This window comes from Ranitomeya variabilis, chromosome 2 (genome assembly GCF_051348905.1).
Source record: "Ranitomeya variabilis isolate aRanVar5 chromosome 2, aRanVar5.hap1, whole genome shotgun sequence".
NCBI lineage: Eukaryota > Metazoa > Chordata > Amphibia > Anura > Dendrobatidae > Ranitomeya > Ranitomeya variabilis.
Window position 1 is genome coordinate 233464087 of NC_135233.1, and position 22455 is coordinate 233486541.

Here is a 22455-nt window from a genome sequence, read left to right on the forward strand (position 1 = left end):
GTGGTGTGTGACCGTTTTTCTAAAATGGTTCATTTGGTGCCATTGCCTAAGTTGCCTTCCTCATCTGAGTTGGTCCCTCTGTTTTTTCAAAATGTGGTTCGCTTGCATGGTATTCCGGAAAACATCGTTTCTGACAGGGGTACCCAGTTCGTGTCTAGATTTTGGCGGGCAGTCTGTGCCAGGTTGGGCATTGATTTGTCCTTTTCGTCTGCATTCCATCCTCAGACCAATGGCCAGACGGAGCGAACTAATCAAACTTTGGAGACTTATTTGAGGTGTTTTGTGTCTGCGGATCAGGATGATTGGGTTGCCTTTCTGCCGTTGGCGGAGTTTGCTCTTAATAATCGGGCTAGTTCTGCCACTTTGGTTTCTCCTTTCTTTTGCAATTCAGGGTTTCATCCGCGTTTTTCATCTGGTCAGGTTGAATCTTCGGATTGTCCTGGAGTGGATGCGGTGGTGGATCGGTTGCATCGGATTTGGGGACAAGTGGTGGATAATTTGGAATTGTCCCAGGAGAGGACTCAGCAGTTTGCTAACCGTCGTCGTCGTGTTGGTCCCCACCTTCGCGTTGGGGACTTGGTGTGGTTGTCTTCCCGTTTTGTCCCTATGAGGGTTTCTTCTCCCAAATTTAAGCCTCGGTTCATCGGTCCTTATAGGATTTTGGAGATTCTTAACCCTGTTTCCTTTCGTTTGGACCTCCCGGCATCTTTCGCTATCCATAATGTGTTCCATCGGTCGTTGTTGCGGAGATATGAGGTACCGGTGGTTCCTTCTACTGAACCTCCTGCTCCTGTGCTGGTGGAGGGTGAATTGGAGTACGTCGTAGAGAAGATCTTGGACTCCCGTATTTCCAGACGGAGACTTCAATATCTGGTTAAATGGAAAGGCTATGGTCAGGAAGATAATTCTTGGGTAACTGCCTCTGATGTTCATGCCTCGGATTTGGTTCGTGCCTTTCATAGGGCTCATCCAGATCGCCCTGGCGGTTCTTGTGAGGGTTCGGTGCCCCCTCCTTAAGGGGAGGGTACTGTTGTGTATCCGCTTTTTGGGCTCCCCTGGTGGTTGCTGGTGGTACTGGTGACTTGTTTGCACTTTGCTGCTTCTGTTCACCTGCTTCCATCAGTGTTTGGGAGTTTCCTATTTAGCCTTGCTCTCCAGTCATTTCCTTGCCGGTCATCATTGTAACCAGAGCCTTCGGTTGCATGTTCCTGCTACTAGTCTGCTGATCAGCTAAGTGGACTTTGTCCTTTTGTTTTGTACCTTTTGTCCAGTTTGCAGTTTTTGTAATTCTCTGTAGCTGGAAGCTCTTGCGGGCTGAAATTGCCACTCCTGTGTCATGAGTTGACACAGGAGTCTTAAAGTAATTTCAGGATGGTTTTTGAAAGGGTTTTCAGTTGACCGTGAAGTCCTCTTTTGTATCCTTCTGCTATCTAGTAAGTGGACCTCTCTTTGCTAAATCTACTTTCATACTGTGTATGTCTTTTCCTCTTAATTCACCGTTATTACATGTGGGGGGCTGCTATCATCTTTTGGGGTATTTCCCTAGAGGTAAGCCAGGTCTGTTTCTTCCTCTACCAGGCGTAGTTAGTCCTCCGGCTGGCGCGTGGCATATAGGAAGCCGTAGGTATGCTCCCTGGCTACTGTTAGTTGTGTGGTAGATTTAGCTCACGGTCAACTCGAGTTTCCATCACCCGAGAGCTCGTTCGTTACTTATATGTTTCTTACGTTCCCTTGCCATTGGGAACCACGACACTGGCGGTTCAGCCAATTCACATGTCCGACATGCTCTACATGAACCGATATGAACCGTTGTAACCACTGAAAAGTCTTCTCCTGACCAAAGTGTGCTCCTTTTTCATCTGCTTCGGTGGCTATCTCGAACAACAACGCTTCTGGAACTATGACTTGCCAGGTGGCACCCAGCTCCGCCTGAAGTTGCACTTTCCGAAACACTAGTCCATTCTTTATTTGAAGGTGTTCCCACTGTCGAAGAATCCGCAGTCTCCTGGAACAGGGTATTTCTCTTTGCCAAACTGGGAAGTCTCTTTAAGGTCACACACCATCTAAGCAGAGCAATCTATCTTCTTGTTGTAACCGGACCCACTTATCCCAGGATCGGCCAAAGATGTCCCCCTGAGTCAGGATTTGTACCTGCTCCTGCAATGCCAACACCATCCTGGCGAGGCCTAGGAACCTGGGAACCTCCTCACTTTCCAGTTCTGCATGCACTGACTGTTGGAATACTCTTCGCTGAGAAGTATGTGGACTCCACTGTTTCAGAGTCTCGTTAGAGGGTTCATTGATGATCCCTAGAGTGACTGTGTCCACTACTCACTTCTCCCTGGGTTAGCACCACACTTTTGCATCCCAGATCTTTGCCACAAATGGAGATTTGCATCCATGCCACCCCAACGACCGGAATTGTCAGTTGGTTGGCAGCCATTAACTTTATCACTGGGCCCCACTCACGCCGCTTTGCTTCAGGAAAATGACACCGGAAGTAGGTTTCTGGCATCGTTGTTACTTGTGAACCTGTGTCCACCAGGCAGCGCACTGCACGACCATCAAATTCGACCCAAACTAGAGGACACGCTGACGCTAGACTTGTTGGACTTCCACTACTGCTCTGCATCTGTACTGGCTCCGTGCAGCGTCCCCCTGGCTCAGAGCCCGTTAGTTTAACAGACGACGGAGTGGAACTCTTCCCCGATGTGTACACTCCCGAGCTATATGTCCATTCTCGCCACAATTAAAGCAAGTGAGAGGTCTCTGTTGACGAAGCATTCTAGTGTCAAGGCGGGACTTCGGGCCTTCCCTGTCCCCTGATGCATTTGTGGCCATCTCTAACTTCTTTTTAACATCAGCCAATTCTCCTTTTATATTCAGAAGTTCTCTCCTCAATTCTTCCACCCATTGGGGTTCGGTGATTGCATTTACGGACACCTCCCTGCTCCGGACCTTCCCCACCGGAACTGTCACCCCGTGATCCTGTTCATGCGTGTGCGCTTCACTTCCTATCTCAGAAAAAGTCACCCGAGGGTTTACCTGCACACCTCGCAGGTTCTGTTTCGTCATTGTGTCCCGCAAACCCGTCTCTAAAAGGTCTCGCAGCATTATGTCCATAGGGCCTATACTAACAACCTCTTTCCTAACAATCGCAGTGTGTATTTCCTGCAGTGCGTTCATGTACTGATTCACGGTCTCCCCCTCCCTCTGCATGCGACTAAAGAGACGGGTCCTCAGTTCCCCTATGTCTGTGGGATCCCCATGGGTCTCTTCCAAAATTTGCAGCACCTTATTAAAAGTGTCTCGCTCTCTAGGGATCTGCAACACAACTGAGCCTCTGGCTTCTCAAATGCCATGATAGCCACTTCAGCTTCCAATGCAGGGGTCATGGGGTGCATCCTCATCATACCCCTTATACGCTCAGTGCAGCTCCACAACATGGTGTTATTTCCCGTAAATTTGGTAAATTGTTCAACATTGCCCCCAGCGAGATACTGGACCTAGGGCCTCCCCCAATTGCTTGGTCTGCCGTCTCCGTGCTGTTGGTCTGCATCCTGCTGACTACGCCAAGTGTAAGGTTCTAGCAGGAACGTGGGACGATGTGACAAGCAGGAGGCAGAGCAAGAGTTAACGGGTTTTATATATATATATATATATATATATATATATATATATATATATACTGTATATATATTTATCTCAACAGTAAATACTCCACGCAGGGAGTGAGGGGGTGTAAATATACAGGCCCACAATGTGTATACGGCAATAAAGTAACTACAAGGGGTAAAATAACGGGTTAACTTATCAGTGTCTGGTTCCTGGACGATGGTGGCTGGAAAATCACGTGGTCTTGTGATCCTAGAACGAGGTGCAGAACGGGAAAAGGTCTGCTGCACAGCTAAAGATGTACAAAGTCCTGGAGTCGAGGCCGCAGTCTCACCTCGTGCAATGACGCTCAGCGTTGCAAAGAGAGTCAGCAGATGTCCGATGCACTGACCGGTTAGTGCTGTCAGGGTCGGAGAATAATGGGGGGTTGGTCTCTGGAGATGCACAGTCTGTATGTGCGGGGGATGGAACGCTGCAAAGCGGGCCTGGCAGTTGGCGTAGGTCAGCAGAGAGGAAGTCAACCTCCTCCTGTAGCACACTCTGGGTACCAGCCAAAAACCCCGCTCCCACGCGCTCAGTCTCTTTTATATTACACCCGCCCCCAACAGTCAGGTGCAAAGGTCTACTCCGGCCAAAAAGTGCTTCCCCCGGCAACAATGGTGACAGTCCTGACAGTTCCGGCCCGGACATGCAAGAGGGACCACTATTCTGGACCATCTTCCTACACCGCCAAGCTACATGGAGACCAAAGGTTCTTTGCATGTTTCCTCGTTATTAATTTTCCTTGCATTCAATTAACCATCCTCCTCTCACCTGACCAGAAGAAGGGGTGTGGATTGGACCCATTAAAATCTCTCATCCAAAGAAACAGATTCAAGATAAATGACGAGTATCGTAGATCTGTACCAAATTTCCTTGGCACCTCCACCAGAAGGTCTCACAAAATGTAACCTGTTTCTGTATGTATCATTTATTATTTGCACTGATTTTGCCTTTTATATATGTAGCGCCCCAGAGTCCTGGTCATTGCAGTACTGTGGCTCCGCCACTAAGGGGAGCTATGGTACGTCTGATGGCACTGAAGGAGTTCACCTGACCAGGTATCACAGACACCAATACATTTCACAGCCGGGCCTCCAGGGGGAGCTAAGGGTTCTATTCATTAGGCCACTCCTCACATACTGGTAAAACTGGGGGTCAGGCAGGAAGTTAGATGAGAAAGCTGACTGGGTTGGAACCAGGCAACACCTTGTGGCAGAGGGTGTTGTGGGGGAATATTCGGTAGGGCCCCTGTCGGGGGTGGGATCCTGACAGAGGCCTGGCAACTTGAGAGAACGTCACGGGACCGTGCCTGCTCAGCATAGCGGCGGTGCCCAAGGAAGGATTAGAAGCGAGATAGATTGTGCTGAGTGAGAAACGAGATCAAAGCAACAAGGAGAATACCAGTAGGAGTCGTGCTGTGAGACCGAGGCAACATCCTACTGAGGCGCACAACCGGCGTCCGGAACGCCGAGGAAGTATTCATAAATCTAGCTTCAAGCAATACTTCAAACCAACGGCAGGACAGTCAGTCATAGGCGGGCTGTCTCACCTAAATCACCTACGAAGACATAGGGGGCAACCTGTGGAGAGGGGCGACTCTAGGGTCCCGGAAGAGCTCCGAGCCTACCCGTCATACGGGTGCCGTCCTAACCGTAACATCAGGGAGGAATGGAAGATTAGCAGAACATCATCTAATCGAGTTGTGAGGGAACTTAAGAAACAGACACAACAGTTGTGGGGACTTTCCGTAAGCACAGCAGGGAAGGACCACAACACATAGCGCTAGCAGGAAGGCACAGATTTCCACCTGCAAAGAGAACTCTGGAGGTGCCATTGGACCGGCCGGACTTGCGCAGCCTGGTTAACCGTATTCCGGATTGAGGACCCAGAGATCTTCAGTAAAGAGGTAAAGAGACTGCAACCTGGTGTCCTCATTATTTACTGCGACCGGCATATCACAACTACACCATTATTCTCCACACTTTCTCCGGACGTCCCCCTGACAGGCAGGGCCACGGACCGGGCCTAGCCACCGTGACAACCCCAGAGCAGAGACTCAAAGGCCCGGTACCGGGTACCCCTCGGCCCTGCGGCAGTGGGGGCGCTCCATTTTGGCGTCACGAACAGGATCTAAAGCCTGAAGAATCGGGTCATGTGTGCCTTGGAACTGTGATTTATCGTGCTTAGACTGTGCTTTATTACAAGGACTGTGTATTGCCACTTGCCGCCAGAAGTTCCCGCCAAAACCGCCGCCATTACAGCGCTAAGAGGAGCGCAGGAGAAGAAGGGCGTGGAAGTGGGTGTAAACAAGCTGAAGAGCGCGAAAGACAATGGCTGCCCAGTCTAAGTATTTCTGCCCCTTGAGGACGTGTCTGTCAGCAGCCGAGATCCGCCTCCTCATCCTCAATGGAGGGCGGAGACAACGAAAACGAAACCGCCCATGAACGAGAGAGCGGGAAAAGGACCAGGAAGAAGAAGTCAGCGACATGGAGGACGCCATGGCGAGCCACCCGGAGCGGGAGCGTGGGGTCGGAGCCGAGGACTCCCCCAGCTACCCGGAGAGGCACCGCAGCCAGACCTCCACAGTTGACGCTGACCTCCTGCAGACCGGAGCGGACGAGCTGATCCACCAACTCCTGCAGACGCAGCTGAGCACTGAGGCCGGGTGGAAGAAGACCATCATCGGGAGCCTCACCAGACGCCTGTCGGCAGCCTCGCTTGGTCCGGATCAGGAAAGAAGGTCCAGCGCTCCGAAGCTGGGAAGCAAGTGCAGCGCCCCAGAGTCCTGGTCGTTGCAGTACTGTGGCTCCGCCACTATGGGGAGCTATGGTGCGTCTGATGGCACTGAAGGAGTTCATCTGATCAGGTATCACAGACACCAATACATTTCACAGCCGGGCCTCCGGGGGAGCTAAGGGTTCTATTCACTAGGCCACTCCCCATCATAGTGGGTAAACTGGGGGTCAGGCAGGAAGTTAGATGAGAAAGCTGACTGGGTTGGAACCAGGCAACACCTTGTGGCAGAGGGTGTTGTGGGGGAAGATACAGTAGGGTCTCTGTCAGGGGTGGGATCCTGACAGAGGCTTGGCAACTTGAACGAACGTATCGGGACCGTGCCTGCTCAGGATAGCGGCGGTGCCCAAGGAAGGATTAGAAGCGAGATAGATTGTGCTGAGTGAGAAACGAGATCACGCAAAAGGAGAAATACCAGTAGGAGTCGTGCTGTAAGACCGAAGCAACATCCTACTGAGGCGCACTACCGGTGGCCGGAACGCCGAGGGAGTATCATAACATTCAGCTTCAAGCAATACTCCAAACAGCGGCAGGACAGTCAGTCTAAGGCGGGCTGTCTAACTTAAATCACCTATGCAGTCTTGGGGGGCAACTTGTGGAGAGGGGCGACTCTAGGGTCCCGGAAGAGCTCCGAGCCTACCCGTCAAACGGGTGCCGTCCCAACCAGAACACCAGGGAGGGACGGAGGATTAGCAGAACATCATCTAATCGAGTTGTGAGGGAACTTAAGAAACAGACACAACAGTTGTGGGGACTTTCTGTAAGCACAGCAGGTAAGGACCACAACACCTAGCGCTAGAAGGAAGGCACAGATTTCCACCTGCTAAGAGAACTCTGGAGGTGCCATTGGGCCGGCCGGACTTGCGCAGCCTGGTGAACCGTATTCTGGACTGAGGACCCAGAGACCTTCAGTAAAGAGGTAAAGAGACTGCAACCTGGTGTCCTCGTTATTTACTGCACCGCACCACCACCACCATCCACATCTTTCATTTACTGTGCGCCCCTCGGCAGGGTCACGGACCGGGGCCTAGCCACCGTGACAACCCCAGAGCAGAGACTCAGAGGCCCGGTACCGGGTACCCCTCGGCCCTGCGGCAGTGGGGGCGCTACAAAACTTGGCGTCACGAACAGGATCTACTTAAGCCTGACGAATCAGGTCATGTGTGCCTTGGAACTGTGATTTGTTGTGCTTGGACTGTACTTTATTACGAAGACTGTGGATTGTCACTTGCCGCCAAAAGTTCGCGCCAAAAACCGCCGCCATTGCAGCGTCACAGGGAGCGCAGAGAGAGAAGAAGGGCGTGCCATGGGAGGAGACTACCAAAGCGGCGCCAGAAGTAGTGACCGCCCCCTTCAACTCCTGCTGCGAGAGGACGACCTGCCCAGCAGCAGAGGAGAACCGCCCCCTGATTTGCAACGGCGGGAACGAGGTGAAGGAGGAGCCCGACCTCGGAGAAATGGCGGAGCCAGGTGCATGCGTTGCCGCCGAATGCCAGACAGCGACGATGAGCAGCAAGTGCCCGAGCAACGGCGAGGTGATCCTGGCTTGCCCTCACCCATCAGAAGCGGACTCGCGTCCACCGCCGATGAGGGACCCGAACTCCTTGGAGCCGCCAATGGAGGAGTCGAGCCTACCTATCCCAGCCACGGAACCAGGGAGGGCGGAGTTACATCAAGAGGTGACTCCGGAGGGGCCGCGGTCCGGGCTGCAGCCGATTCCAGTGTCCTTGTCAACGGACCGGAGCGACATCGGTGGAATCACATCAGGCGCAGGTATGGACAGCATCCCTACTCCCCTGGCCGATTCTGCTCCCCCGACCGATCCGGCTCCCCTGACCGATCCCGCTCCTGTGACCGCTCCTCACCCCAGCAATGATCGTTCCTTCTTGGTGGAGCGGGTCATCCTCACCTCTAACGCGATGGGGAAGCTAGTGCCTCCGCTACCAACCAAGATGGGAGAACCCCTAGATGTGGGCCTAGACGGGGTGATCCTCCGGTGGGACACCCCCTGGACCGGGCCGGATGGGACCCGGGAGGATGGCCTCACCCTTGCGGTACTTACCTGGGAACAGTATAAGCAATGTCTAATACAACACTGGAAAGATCGAGATGAGACCGAACAACCTGACACACAACGTAAGAAGTCTGCTCCCGGCAGGAAGGACGTGGTAAAGCGGGGAACTGTGCTGGCCTACCACCCGAAGAGGGGATGGGGCTCCATACAGGAACCGGGGCTACCAACTGATGTCTTTGTTACTAGCTATAACGTAAAAACCCCCTGCTGCAGTCGAAATGGCGACCCATTACAAAGAGGGGATCAGGTGACCTACACCCGTCATCGGAATGCACGAGGATGGTGTGCCCGGAACGTTCGACGGTGTGAACCTGAGAGAGCGCCCCCTGTTGCCCCGATCGTGACTGATCCCGATTTGCCAGACCTTATTCCTATCACCACTGTACGCCTTGTAGCGGCTACCGAACTTGCAAGCAGGATTAGCCTTCAAATCCAGACCCCGGCTGATCTGATGGCATCTGAGAGACCAACTACCAGTACAGGTGCTGCGTTGGCCGGGGAACGAAGATCACCCCCAGATTTAGAAGGATAAACCTCGATACCATGAATATGTACATAGTTTCTTAACTGTCTGTTTGTTTCCTGATGTTGCTGCTAAAACCCGTTTAGGGTTAACTCTTAAGGGGATCCTTTTGTTGACCCGGGATCCCTATTGTTTTGTTTATTTTTCTGAGTTTTCTTTGTTGCACAAGTTTTCAGTTGAAAAGAACTGCCGCAATCATGAACAGTGCATGATACAAACTTTTTGTACATAGTTTGCACCTTATTAAAGGTGCTCCCTACTGGTTTTACTTCAAAAAGGACTCTTTGTGAAGATACCACACTGGAACCTTTGCCGAGTACGGACTGGTAGCTTGAGAAGACGTGCTACCTCATAGAGACTTGGTCCCCTCTTAAAGGGGACGTTCATGTGTTGCACTTAAATGGTGATATTGCTTTAAAGGCTAAGAGATAGCAATAATGTTTGATGAAAGAAAGTGATGATAATGTTTATATGAGAAAGTTATATGTATCCAACTAGTTAATTGTAAAGAAATGCTGATGAGGTTCTCCGAAAGGAAGTGAAAGATAGAAGAAGGATGCAGTGGGCCCGTAGGGGTAGACATGGTGTCCAGCATGCATGTTAATGAGAAAGATAATGAGAAGGCTTAATGTTCGATAAAAGAAACTGTTTTTGATAATGTTGATAGATAGTGGGGATAGAAGGTGAACCCTGAGTCCTCAGAGGAGTCATGTAAAAATGGCTCGGTGCTCTTAAACTGAAAGTAATGTTATGTTCTATACTGTGTATAGTAGTTGAGAAGGCAGTAGGCCCGGGCTGAACGGGGCGGTCCTGCATAGAAAGGAGAGGCAGTAGGTCTGGTGCCGTTAGGACAGGCGGTCCTGCAGATTTAAAGAAGGAGAATGAAAAAGTTAAATTGCCTTATAATGTGATTATAAGAAGGTCTTTAGTGGATGCAGAGTGTATGTCCTTAAAGGCAATGTTAAATTATTGTTCAACAATTTTGCACTTAGTAGAATACCCGGTTGGGTAAAAGGAAAGTTAATTATAGCATGTTGCTATGATATCTAACCATGTTTGTAACGTTCAAGTGTCCTCACCTCCCATAAAGGGAAGCCCTGTTTAAGTATACTTATTGTTATTGCACTCAACAAAACTGTATGTCTTTTTGCTAACTTGTATTGTTGTTTTCTTCTCAGTCCCGGAGTACTGTGTTTAACCAGGGGGGAGTGCAGCGCCCCAGAGTCCTGGTCATTGCAGTACTGTGGCTCCGCCACTATGGGGAGCTATGGTGCGTCTGATGGCACTGAAGGAGTTCATCTGATCAGGTATCACAGACACCAATACATTTCACAGCCGGGCCTCCGGGGGGAGCTAAGGGTTCTATTCACTAGGCCACTCCCCACCATAGTGGGTAAACTGGGGGTCAGGCAGGAAGTTAGATGAGAAAGCTGACTGGGTTGGAACCAGGCAACACCTTGTGGCAGAGGGTGTTGTGGGGGAAGATACAGTAGGGTCTCTGTCAGGGGTGGGATCCTGACAGAGGCTTGGCAACTTGAACGAACGTATCGGGACCGTGCCTGCTCAGGATAGCGGCGGTGCCCAAGGAAGGATTAGAAGCGAGATAGATTGTGCTGAGTGAGAAACGAGATCACGCAAAAGGAGAAATACCAGTAGGAGTCGTGCTGTAAGACCGAAGCAACATCCTACTGAGGTGCACTACCGGTGGCCGGAACGCCGAGGGAGTATCATAACATTCAGCTTCAAGCAATACTCCAAACAGCGGCAGGACAGTCAGTCTAAGGCGGGCTGTCTAACTTAAATCACCTATGCAGTCTTGGGGGGCAACTTGTGGAGAGGGGCGACTCTAGGGTCCCGGAAGAGCTCCGAGCCTACCCGTCAAACGGGTGCCATCCCAACCAGAACACCAGGGAGGGACGGAGGATTAGCAGAACATCATCTAATCGAGTTGTGAGGGAACTTAAGAAACAGACACAACAGTTGTGGGGACTTTCTGTAAGCACAGCAGGGAAGGACCACAACACCTAGCGCTAGAAGGAAGGCACAGATTTCCACCTGCTAAGAGAACTCTGGAGGTGCCATTGGGCCGGCCGGACTTGCGCAGCCTGGTGAACCGTATTCTGGACTGAGGACCCAGAGACCTTCAGTAAAGAGGTAAAGAGACTGCAACCTGGTGTCCTCGTTATTTACTGCACCGCACCACCACCACCATCCACATCTTTCATTTACTGTGCGCCCCTCGGCAGGGTCACGGACCGGGGCCTAGCCACCGTGACAACCCCAGAGCAGAGACTCAGGGGCCCGGTACCGGGTACCCCTCGGCCCTGCGGCAGTGGGGGCGCTACACAAGGCCCTGCCGGAAAGCGAGATGCTGCAAACGGAGATGACAACGCCGCAGCGCAAGGCCCCGCAACCAGCGTTCCAGACCCCAGCGGAGGCAGAGCAGACCGGCACCGGAGGAACCGCATCTGAAGCAGGTATGAAGGACGACCCTGCCCTGACAACTGACACCCCTCCAGCGACTGCTAGTGCCACAGCTGCTGACCTCTTTCCAGTGACTGATCTTGCAGCAGCCGCTACCTCTGCTGCAGCAAATGCCCATACTCAAGCTGCGCAGACCTCCATCGCTGCGCATGATTTAACCATACATGCAAGACGGATTAACGGCGTTTGTCCAGCACTGGGTGCAACCCTGGACCTCACTTTTCCCAGGCCAGGAAGGGTTAAGTGCCAGGTGCAGCCCTGGAAGCCGTCCAACTAAACCTCGGAAACCTGAAACTGTACATAGTTAACTGTTTTGCTGCTAAACCCGTCTAGGGTTAACTCTTAAAGGGATCCCTTTGTTGACCCGGGATCCCTACTGCTTTTTGGTTATTTTCTATTTCCTTCTTCGTTATCAAGAACTGCCGCAATCATGAACAGTGCATGATACAAACTGCTTGTAAATAGTTTGCACCTTCTTAAAGGTGCTCCCTACTGGTTTTACTTAAAGAAGGACTCTTTGCGAAGATACCGCACCAGAGCCTTTGCTGAGTACGGACTGGTAGCTTGAGAAGATGTGCTACCTCATAAAGACTTGGTCCTCTCTTAAAGGGGATGTTCACTTGTTGCATTTAAAGAGTGGTATTGCTTTAAGACAGATAGATAGCAATAATGTCTTGACAAGAGAAAGTGATGATAATGCTTACATGTAGAAAATTAGTTTATTGTAAAGAAATGTTGACAATGTTGCTAGAAGACTGAGCACAGAAAGTGAACCCGTACGGGGTTAGTCAGCGAGTCCTCTTAGGAGCCATGAAGGGATGGCTCAGTGATTTCAAACTGAAAGTAATGTTATGTTCTATACTGTGTATAGTAGTTGAAAAGGCAGTAGGCCCGGGCTGAACGGGGCGGTCCTGTATAGAAAGAAGAGGCAGAAGGTCTGGTGCCGTTAGGACAGGCGGTCCTGCAGACTTAAAGTAGGAGAATAAAAGAGAAAAGTTAATTGGTATTATAGTGTTTTTATAAGTAAGTCTTTAGTGGATAGGAAGTGTACGTCCTTAAAGACAATGTTAACTTATGATTCAAAAGTTTGCACTGAGTAGAATACCCGGTTGGGTAACAGGAGTTATTTATAGCCTGTAATTTATAATGTTTAACCATGTTTGTAACGTTCAAGTGTCCTCACCTCCCATAAAGGGAAGCTCTGTTCAAGCTTACTTATTGTTATTGCATTTTCAAAATTGTATGTCTTTTTGCTAACCTGTATTGTTGTTTTTTTCCCAGTCCAGGAGTACTGGATTTAACCGGGGGGGAGTGCAGCGCCCCAGAGTCCTGGTCGTTGCAGTACTGTGGCTCCGCCACTTAGGGAAACTATGGTACGTCTGATGGCACTGAAGGAGTTCACCTGACCAGGTATCACAGACACCAATACATTTCACAGCCGGGCCTCCAGGGGGAGCTAAGGGTTCTATTCATTAGGCCACTCCTCACATACTGGTAAAACTGGGGGTCAGGCAGGAAGTTAGATGAGAAAGCTGACTGGGTTGGAACCAGGCAACACCTTGTGGCAGAGGGTGTTGTGGGGGAAGATTCGGTAGGGCCCCTGTCGGGGGTGGGATCCTGACAGAGGCCTGGCAACTTGAGAGAACGTCACGGGACCGTGCCTGCTCAGCATAGCGGCGGTGCCCAAGGAAGGATTAGAAGCGAGATAGATTGTGCTGAGTGAGAAACGAGATCAAAGCAACAAGGAGAATACCAGTAGGAGTCGTGCTGTGAGACCGAGGCAACATCCTACTGAGGCGCACAACCGGCGTCCGGAACGCCGAGGAAGTATTCATAAATCTAGCTTCAAGCAATACTTCAAACCAACGGCAGGACAGTCAGTCATAGGCGGGCTGTCTCACCTAAATCACCTACGAAGACATAGGGGGCAACCTGTGGAGAGGGGCGACTCTAGGGTCCCGGAAGAGCTCCGAGCCTACCCGTCATACGGGTGCCGTCCTAACCGTAACATCAGGGAGGGACGGAAGATTAGCAGAACATCATCTAATCGAGTTGTGAGGGAACTTAAGAAACAGACACAACAGTTTTGGGGACTTTCCGTAAGCACAGCAGGGAAGGACCACAACACATAGCGCTAGCAGGAAGGCACAGATTTCCACCTGCAAAGAGAACTCTGGAGGTGCCATTGGACCGGCCGGACTTGCGCAGCCTGGTTAACCGTATTCCGGATTGAGGACCCAGAGATCTTCAGTAAAGAGGTAAAGAGACTGCAACCTGGTGTCCTCATTATTTACTGCGACCGGCATATCACAACTACACCATTATTCTCCACACTTTCTCCGAACGTCCCCCTGACAGGCAGGGCCACGGACCGGGCCTAGCCACCGTGACAACCCCAGAGCAGAGACTCAAAGGCCCGGTACCGGGTACCCCTCGGCCCTGCGGCAGTGGGGGCGCTCCATATACGTCTTTTTATAATTGTGTAATCACTGCACCCTTTTTCATATATTAAATATAAGTTTGTCCCTGACTGCTTTAACCCCTTAAGGACTGCCGATATGCCTTGTAACGATGGCAGCTAAGGGTACTTATTCCTCAGCGCCACTTTTTAATGAAAAAAAGTGTCAGAAAATCTCCAGAGTCTCAGATCTCGCTGAGTAGCTGAGACCCTGGAGAACATGATCAGGGCCGTTTTTTATGGTCTTCTGTCACGTGATTGCCATTATTCACCGAATAATGGCGATCACGAAAAAAAAGTACAGTACAAAATGGCCGAGTGCTATGCGATAAAACATCGCATAGCACTCAGCCAAGTATTAGTATATAAGCCAGCTCAGATCTGCCATTATTATCTAATGCCGAATTGGCAGGCGAGAGCAATAGCTATACGATGTGATTGGCAGCAAGACTTGGCTAAGTCACAGCACTCAGATATCACCCGAGTGTGGTGCGGTATATGCCGACGTCGGAAGCATAGGAGATGGAGAAATTAATTTCTCCACCTCCTCCACAGCTGAGCTCCGATCCTCTCTGTGCAAGAGGATCAGAGCACAGTAGCAGGACACTCAGCTCCCACTCGCATCAGATGTGATATGCTGGTGTGACTCCAGCCTGAGCGTGAGAAACTGAATAACCATTTACACTTCTATCTGAGGCACACATGCAGTGAGTCGGCAGTGTTTGTGACACACATGATAGGATTAGATACACTGGCTAAGCAGACAACATAAGACATGATAGGTTTAGATACACTGGCTTAGCAGCACACTATTCCTGGAGATTATTTCATTTCTTGTTCCAGTAATACCTGTATTACAATATAGGGGGCAATAATGTGGTTATAATCTTTATTTATTTATTTTTATAGCGCTAACATATTCCGCAGCGCTTTACAGTTTGCACATATTATCATCGCTGTCCCCAATGGGGCTCACAATCTAAATTCCCTATCAGTATGTCTTTGGAATGTGGGAGGAAACCGAAGTACCCGGAGGAAACCCACGCAAACACAAACTCTTTGCACACAAACTATTTGCAGATGTTGTCCTTGGTGGGGTTCGAACCCAGGACTCCAGCGCTGCAAGGCTGCTGTGCTAACCACTGCGCCACTGTTGTGGTCTGTGGTTCCAGTAAATTGTCTTGGTCAGTCGTCCTGTACAACCTAAATGACATAATAACAGCACCTGTTATTTGCAGCAGATGAGGTATTTATTGCTAATGCATTAGGTTTAGATAGATGGCACGTGGTGCTTGCCCTTTGCCTACAAGTGACCTTTCAGAACCACATTCCTTACAATACACCGCATTCACATATCTATTTCTCATCCGCACAGAATGACAGTCACTAGGGATGAGCAGACCCGTGGAAGTCTAAAGTTCGGTTTGGGTACCAGAACGGTACCCGAACTTGAACTTGAACCAAAACTGGAACCCCAGTGAAAACAATGGAAACCCGAACTTTGGATCTTGAAAAAAATTCCAATTTCTCTCTCCAGTGGACTTCATCTTGAAGTTCAAACATTGCAACGGACTTCCAGAAGAAGTCCGTGTTCGGAATTTAGCATTGGACAGTAACTGTACAGTACAATTTGTGTTCGCTCATCTCTAACTCATCATGGAAATAAATTCCTTTGTGGGTTGGAAACTTTCCATCTTATGTAGACTGCTTTATGGCACTGTGGCTGTGCAGAAGATAAAGCCAACAATTATTATTGCCCTTGACTGCCAGGGTCTTTACAATTAACTCCTTTACTATTTAGGAATTATATATATAGTAGTATTATTTTGTCATGTTTATGTGGACACGGTATGGAAGTATTATTTAACATTGTTTTGCAGTATTAATTAGAAACTGAATTACTGTATTTCATACTTACTATATGGAAGTATAATTTGACATTGTATAGCAGTATAATATGGGCAATGAATGTCAGTATACAGTGGACACTGTATATAGTAGTATTATTTGGCAATTTATGGAAGTATAATTTAGCAATGTCAGTACTGAATGTCGGTATTGCACAGGCACTATTAAACATTGCATGCACTTATCATTTGGCATTGGTATGTTAGCATTGTTTTAACTCTGCATGTAAGTATTCTTTGGCATTGTATGAAAGTATTATTATATGGACATTGTATGGTAGTATGATCCAAAGAATGAAAGTTAGGGCACTGTACAGAAGTATTAATTGGCACAGTGTAACAGTATTATATTATGATCACTTGGGTGAAAAGAACATATATTTTCAATCTAACTCACAATCTGACTACAGAGGGCGGAAAGAAGGGATACTTAAAGGGGAATTCCCATCCCCAAGATTCTATCCAATATGTAATAGGTGTAATAATATTAGAAAATACCTTCAATTTGAAATGTAGTATAGATCTATGGAGACACGAGGGTCAGTCGGTGATCTAGTCCGCTGGCCCGGCTACCTTTAGAAAGACCGCATGGAGCAGGGCTCATTCCACTAAATGCCCGCTCTCCTTTCCTCTGTCCATGGGGCCAGGTTACCGGATGGTCCCAACCTGACTTCTTCAAATGTCTACATGGGGCCAGTGATGGTCAAAGATCAGATCTTTATTCCTCTAGCTGGGGCCCTTGTTCCTTAAGCTGACTTCCTGTGGAGTGTCTCAAATCTGTATCCCTTCAGTTGGAGTCTTCGCTGCTATTCTGTAGAGTCTCTTTGCAAAGGATAAAGGTCCTTTTTTATACCCACATCTGTCCTTCAGGCCATCATCCACAGTTAAGCGGGAAGGTGGAATGAGGTCAACTCTTATTGTTTGAGTATTTAATCAATATGCATAGTTTGTCCTTCACTGTTTGCAAGGTTAACAAGCTACATGGACAAGCAAACATCGATTTTTCAATGACCCTGCATCCCTGTCCTCCAAGGATAGTAGCACATTAAACTGTAGGAGCTGATATAATAGGTAAACAGCAGCCATTCAATAATTCACAAACATCAATTCAATCTACAACAAGAGTCACAGGTAAAACTCATATGAACTATAGTCTATGTCCAGGGCCGGACTGGGACTAAAATTCAGCCCTGGCATTTGAAGTTACACAGGCCCACTTGTCGCATGGTGAATATATATTTGTGCGCTGCCAATCGCAGTATGCTGCCATTGTTCTCTCATGCCGATTCAGCATGAGAAAATAATCGCTGAACTGCTCTGCCCCATAGAATAACACTGGGCCAAGTGCTATACGATAAAATATCACATAGCACTACGCCCCAAACAAACTGCACTTTATTCACACTCCGCAGATCCAGTGTCTACAGTTCTGATGTCACATCAATAGTGCTGCAGCCAATCAGGAGCTCAGCAGCTAATCCTCTGTAGCACTACCGACGTGATGTCAGAGATGCAGACAATAATAGACGCCAGCGCAGCAGAAGTTTGTATTCTTTTACAATAAACTGTAGAGGGGTAAGACTTCAATTGTATATATGTATGTGCAATATAATATATATGCTATATATATATATATATATATATATATATATATATATATATATTTGTTTTTTAAGCTGACTGTGAAGTATAAATGACAAGTTAACTTAATTCTGGTGTTTCATACGATTACAAAGATATCAAAATAAATTTTATATTTTTCTTTACATTTTTCGTTTCTACAAAAAAGAAATGAAAAAAAAAATCATTGACCACTAACTGTAATTTTTCTGTTTAGAGTTGCTATTGTTATACAGTTGGGTTAAAGGGTTTTTCCAGCTCTGTTTATTTCCACATTGGGAACTGATTGGTGCTGATATCCTGTGTGAAACCATACCCACAAGACACGGCCATGATAGCTGCCATTCATGCATCTGTCCTGTCAGGTATCTGTAGAATGTCTTCAATGCTGCTCACCTCCCAATGCAGAAGTAAGCAGCGCTGAACAAACACTTTAGGGTATGTTCCCATCGTCAGTAAACGCTGCGGGTTGGACGCTGCGTATACCTGCAGCGTCCAACCCACAGCGTCCAGATGTTACAGCATAGTGGATGGGATTTCAATAAATCCCATGTCCACTATGTGTGCACCGGCGCCTGCGCCTTCCCTGCGGAGATGGACATGTGGCGTGTCTCTCCAGACCGCAGCATGTTAATTTCTCTTGCCAAGACGTGAGTCTCCACAAGATAAATATCACCCATACCATGTATTGGACGTGGTGATTCCGCACAGTTCAGTGAACACATGCGGATTCACCTGCGTTCAGAAGCCGGCAGCGTTTTGGACACAGCGGACATGCACTGCGTCCAAAGCGCTGCCTAATACTGAATGTTTACACGTACACTTAAAGTGAACCTGACCGTTGATATCTGCTGTGTGACCCATGGGCAGCATGTGTCCGGCACTGACTGTATGATCTAAGTCAGGTATGTTTGTCTCTGAAATGCTGCGGCATCACAGAGAAAAACATGTCTGCCTTCTCCCCTCCGGCTGCCAATGACTGGTGTGTCTCTGTACTCGCACGCAGGAAGAAACTTGTCCCTCAGTGGGAGCGGATGGGGAGAAGCCACCAGGGACCCGCCTGTCTGACTAGTCACCCATGTGGCCTTGGTCCTTGGTGGCTTTTAAAGTATGTTTTTCCCTGTAACGCAGCAGCATTTCAGAGTCAAACATACCTTTCTGGACTCATACAGCCAATGTCTGACACGTGCGGCCTGTGGAACCAGCAGCATGCATCAGCCATCAGATTCCCTTTAAGATTCCATAGGTGCTATGGCATCAGGAGTGCGGTGAAATTAACATCTGTGCTTGCTTAGTGGTGCTGACAGGAGCAGCGGGCATGTCACACACCGTTTGCGCTTTCCAACATATCTGTTTTATATCATCCCTCTGCATTTTTGTGCAGGCGCAGTTCGTGGCCTTGCGGCCATGAACTGCACCTGCACAAGTGACCTACACGTCACCGCTATCCCCGAGCATGCGTAGTAACGACACAGTGGGAATAGCAGAGATGTGTATGTCACTTGCACAGGTGGCAGCACAGCACTGAGACAGTCTCTTCAGCACAGCATCCTCTCGTGGGATCTCGCTGGGCCCTCGTCCACCATATTTTGCCCTGCTAGTATTTTGGTTTTGTCTCCTGCCCGGAAGCAGAGGAGTCATAGACAGAACTGCAGCTAAAGGAGGGACTGTTACGTACCAGGACCTGTGACATCAGAGGCGCTTGGTTCCGCTGGCGGAGCGCGGGACATTGTGGACTGATTTTGAGGACTTTGCAGTGTGACTGAGTGGGGGAGGTGGCGGTGAGATTGCCGGGTCGGGGTAGCAGAGGCGATGCTTGTACCCCTCCCCCCGCTAGACCGAGGTGGCTTCACTAGGAGGCTGACGAGAGGTGTCGCAGGCTCCGTATCCGAGCTGGTGGTGGCGGAGAAGGCTGTGAGGTGAGTGGGGACTGCAGTGTAGGGTGTTGGGCCCAGGCCAGAGTGACACTGCCGCAATGCCTTATGAGATTTGGGGACAGCAGCCAGAAGTCCTAACTGGCGATTATTATATTAGATGGTTGACTATTATCCTTATCCTTTTGAGGAGAACTATAACTCCCAGCATGTACAGAAGCTCCTATGGCATGCTGGGAGTTATAGTTCACCACAGGAGTGGTGATTTTCTTTTGAGTTTAGGTACGTTTCTACGGTCAGTAAACGCTGTGGATTGGACGCTGTGTACAGCCGCAGGGTCCAATCTGCAGCGTCCAGATGTTACACCATAGTGGAGGGGATTTTATGAAATCCCGTCTCCACTATGTGTACAAAGACGCCTCCAGCTTCCCTATGTAAATGGACATGCGGGGCTTCTTTCCAGACCGCAGCATGTCTATTTATCTTGTGGAGACGCTCAGTCTCTGCAAGATAAATAGCACAGTCCAATGTATAGGATGCGGTGATTCCGCACGGTTGTATGAACACATGCGGAATCACCGCACGTACAGAAGCTGGCAGCGCTTAAGATGGAGCTGCGTCCGAAGCGCTGCTAATACCGACCGTGGAAACATAGCCTTAGGGTATGTGCACACGATGCGGAATCTGCTGTGGATTTTTCCGCTGTGGAATTGGAAAATCCGCAGTGCTAAACCGCTGCGGTTTTCACTGCGGATTTTCCTGCGGTTTCTTCTGCGGATTCCTCTGCGGGTTTTCAACAGCACTTTCCTATTGGTGCATGTTGAAAACCGCTGCGGAATCTGCAGAAAGAAGTGACATGCTCCTTTTTTTCCGCAGCGATTCCGCACGGCTTTTTACACAGCATGGGCACAGCGGTTTTGGTTTTCCATACGGTAACATTGTACTGTACACCGCATGGAAAACTGCTGCGGATCCGCAGTGGATCCGCAGCAAAAACCGCAGCGTGTGCACGAAGCCTTAGTGGTGTGGGAGCAGAGTGGACACAGCTTTTTTTTCTTCTTAATTCTATTAATGCTTGCCTTTCAAACAGCTTCTTTTCTCCTTGGTAAAACTCCGGGGCTTTCTGTGCTTCTGCTCAGGACACTCGTTTATCAGCAGCTCCTAAATCTTTTCTGTCCCAGGTCCCTGCCACCGCGCTGGACAGGAGGAAGTGGGCGGTCTGATGTCCTGATAGCAAACAGCAGTAAGTGCAAGTGGCAGAGTCAGAGCAGCAGAGAAGAGCAGAGCGCGCACCCCCACCCCCACCTGTCTCAGTTACCTCACTGCACACCACAGCTGGGGATCAGGACATCAGAGGGCAGCCGCCAACTTCATCCTGCGTGGCGGCAGTGATTTTAATAGAGCAGCTCGATCGCTTCTCACTGCAGGAGCTGACAGTATGAAGGGGGGCAAAAGATCGAGCTACAGGGACCGGCCGTTCTGGCATTTGCCAGAACTGCCCGATGGCCAGTCCGGCCCTGTCTATGTCTCTTGATTTACTGGAAAATATGTCTGGCATAATTAAGAATACATGTGATGTCGTCACATTCTCCTCACCCATCTTAATTAGCCAGATGTGATAATCCCGATCATCCTTCTCCTGGTCCCCAGCATGAGCTGGGTAACTCCTCACGTAATCGAGAACTGAACTTGTATAGATTGCGTCCACACATGGCGCCCTCCGTATCCCGTGGTTCCCGAAGCTGATGAAGGAGAACAGTTTGGCACCACTTCCCCCATGATTCTTCAGCTTGATGGTATGGATCTGCTCCTACCAATATAAATACTCTTCCAGCTCCTCCCACTTGAGGCTCTGGGTCCCAATGCGACCAACAACTCCTGAATTCGGGCTACTTACTACTGGATATTTGATTGCAGACTGCCACTTGATCCTTGATTTTGCAGACAGTTCAATTCTTCTTGGTCAAACTCATTACCCTCCACAACGTCCTGAGCATCCCAAAGGACCAATTCCTGTATCAAATCAGACTGAGTGTCAGTGGTCCTGTATTTGATCCATCAAAGTCGGCACAGTTCTTGTAGTTGCCATTTCTTGTTGCAGCTGTAAATCCCCTCCGGTCCTTCTCCCAAGGGGTCGGACATGGTGGTGCCCAAAACCTCCTGTGTATGCATCACCTATGGTCTGCTGGGTCTTTCTATATACTTCCATGGTTGTGGAGCCCTTGGACGGTGTCTACGAACACCAGTCCCCTGCATTTCCCCTGGATCAGCCGGGCTAAGTAGTATCCCACCACTACCACCAAGTGTGGAGACATGAGGGTAAGTGTGTGCTCTCGTCCACTAGCCCGCCTGTCTTTAGAAAGACGGCATGAACTAGGGCTCATCCCACAAAATGTCCGCTCTTTTTCCCATGGGCAGAATGCTACTCAGACAACCAGGTGAGGGTAAAACAGTGTGGCAATAATTTATTGAACCACCAACAGACAATACCATATAGAACAGTCCTAGCAAATACAGAAGATGGTGCAAAAGATAGTCTCCCCCTTCCGCTGGCTCTCCGGGAATAAAGGGGCTGTGATTTTGGGCATTCCAGGGCCGGCTACCCACACCATTGGCACCCCCTTTTGGCGGGCATCCAGAGAGAGGAGGTAACAACAAGCTTAGGAACTGACAGTCCATTGAGGTATGTGGCCAGGTGACCTGACTGTCCCAACCTGGCTTCTCCGAATGTGTCTATGGGGCCAGGTGAGCATATTTGCTAATATTATTATTACACCTACTATATATTGAGACAGGATCTTAGAGATGGCAAAACCCCTTTAACTCATTGCTGAGTGCCATAATAAACATCCACAGGTTTAATGTAATTAAGGGCTGTAAATATAATAATTAAACTGAAATAGCAAATCTCACATTTCCCATTGATAGGATCTTGTGCAGTTTATGCCATCACACAGTAAGCCCTTTATATAAATGAATATAAATGATTGCAAAACATTAGTAAACCCCAGAGTACAGTACATGCCTGGCAGGCCAGCAGTACGGGAGTCCTGCAGGAAAGTCTA

At 49.2% G+C, this 22455-nt stretch overlaps 1 long non-coding RNA gene across 1 annotated transcript in view; it reads right to left on the reverse strand.

Annotated features, from left to right (window-relative positions):
• Positions 1 to 15133: 15133 nt before the first annotated feature.
• The window catches only part of LOC143809283 (uncharacterized), a 168367-nt gene continuing 161045 nt past the window's right edge, over positions 15134 to 22455 (reverse strand). Inside the window, exon 4 of the long non-coding RNA XR_013222194.1 lies at positions 15134 to 15192. This is a non-coding gene — a long non-coding RNA (uncharacterized LOC143809283). The remainder of the gene's footprint in view (positions 15193 to 22455) is intronic.